Here is a 2,173-nt window from a genome sequence, read left to right on the forward strand (position 1 = left end):
GAAAGCAGGAGATCTCTTCTTTCCAACAAGATGCTGATGAAACTCTAGGTCAAGCATGGGATAGATTCAAAGGCCTACTGAGAAAAACCCCTACTCATGGATTTGATGAGCCTACAATGTTAAATCTGTTTCTTGGAGGGCTGAAATCTCAAATAAAGTTAATGTTAGATGCATCAGCTGGAGGTAGTATCAGATGGAAGACGCCTGAAGAAGCACATGAACTGATTGAAAACATGGCTGCAAATGATAATGAAGTTCAGAGTGAGAGAGCTCAATTTCAACAAAAAGGTGTTCTTCAACTTCAAACTCAAGATGCTTTACTAGCTCAGAACAAGATTATGACTCAGCAACTTGAGACATTAATGAAGAAGTTATCTCAGCTACCTAAAGAACTGCAGAATGTTTCTCAATTTCAACATCAGATGGTTCAGAGTTGTCAATTGTGCGGAGGAAATCATAATAATGGTCAATGTGCAGTGCAAAGCATGTCTCATGAAGAAGTACACTATATGGGAAATCAAGGTCTTCAGACAAACTATGATCAACGTCAAAGTTTTAATCAAGGATGGAGACCTCATCCGAGTATGGGACAAGCTGTTCCTTTCAATAGACCACCTCCACAGAACTTTCAGCAACAACCTTCTCTGACAGAAAGAACTTCAAAACTGGAAGAAACTCTTCAGCAGTTTATGCAGGTATCAATTTCCAACCATAAAAGTACAGAAGCCTCACTTAGGAATTTGGAGATTCAGGTGGGTCAATTAGCTAAAAAGTTGGAAGAAAAACCAGAGAAGGACTTTGGGGTAAACACTGAAGTAAATCCAAAGGAAGAATGCAATCTTATTACTACAAGGTCAGGAAGAATTCTGAAAGAAAGAGAGTTTAAAAAAAATGAGTGAAGAAAAAGATGAGATGAGTAAACAGGGAGATGAAGAAGAAGAGAAAGAGGATAGAAAAAGTGAAAAAGCGAGAGAGGGAGAGAAAAAGAAAGAACAGATGTATGAGAAGCCTCTTCCATATCCAAAGGTTCTATCTAGAAACGAGAAGGAAAAACAGTTCAGGAGTTTCATTGATATTTTCAAGAAGTTGGAAATCAAGATGCCCTTCTCAGAAGCACTGAAACAAATACCTGCTTATTCGAAATTCATGAAAGATGTGCTCACGAAGAAGAAAAAGTATATTGAGGAAGAAACTATAGAAGTACAGGGCCAATGCAGTGCTATCATTCAGAAGTTGCTTCCACCAAAGTTTAAAGATCCAGGTAGTTTTACAATTCCATGTACCATTGGTAAACTGGCGGTTGGAAAGGCTCTAATTGATCTGGGAGCCAGCATAAATCTGATGCCCCTTTCTATGTTTGAGAAAATTGGGGATCTGGAGATGAAATCTACACGCATGACTCTACAATTGGCAGATCGATCAATCAAGTATCCTTATGGAGTGGTAGAGGATGTGCTCATAAAGGTAGACAAATTGATATTCCCTGCAGATTTTGTCATCATGGAAATGGAGGAAGACAAAGAAGTACCTCTCATTCTGGGACGACCATTCATGAAGACAGCAAAAGTCGTCATTAATATGGATGATGGAACGCTGAAACTGAAAGACAAAGATGAGGAGGTAATTTTTAATGCATTTGATGATGTGCAGCAGTGTAATGAAGAAAAGGCAATTCCTGGGGCTGCAAATGAAATCATGTGTGTAAGTGATACATCAGATGACCACCAGTTGTTGATGCAAAGCAAGGAGCCCAGATTAGGAGAGCCAATTATACTGAAAGATAAGTTGTGGGTTTTCAAAAGCAAAACCAAAGACGGAAGATTTGAAGTTGAAGCTCCTTACTCTAGGGTAACCAGAAAGATATCTAGAAAACAGTGGAAGGGTTGTTGGTGGAACAGAGGAAAGAAGCTCACCAAAATAAAAAATCCACCATGAGCTTAACAGGTGTCGAGCTAAAGACGTTAAACAAGCGCTTACTGGGAGGCAACCCAGCTTTCTAACTCTATCTATTTATGTTTTCAGTTATTTTGGTTGTGTGGATTGAATTATGTTTCTGCAATGATTTGATTGTGAAGTGTGTGTTTGAAGTTTGAATTTGAATTTGGAATTCTATCCATGATAACTGGCACGATTGTGAGATTGTTATTGCAGAATCTGAGTTTTAGAACTTGTG

The 2,173-nt window shown here is 38.6% G+C and overlaps 1 non-coding gene across 1 annotated transcript; it reads right to left on the minus strand.

Annotated features, from left to right (window-relative positions):
- On the minus strand, positions 1–103 carry LOC128197633 (small nucleolar RNA R71). The gene has a single exon (XR_008250261.1). It is a non-coding gene; the product is annotated as a small nucleolar RNA R71 (small nucleolar RNA).
- Positions 104–2,173: the final 2,070 nt, after the last annotated feature.

Source organism: Vigna angularis, chromosome 6 (genome assembly GCF_016808095.1).
Source record: "Vigna angularis cultivar LongXiaoDou No.4 chromosome 6, ASM1680809v1, whole genome shotgun sequence".
NCBI lineage: Eukaryota > Viridiplantae > Streptophyta > Magnoliopsida > Fabales > Fabaceae > Vigna > Vigna angularis.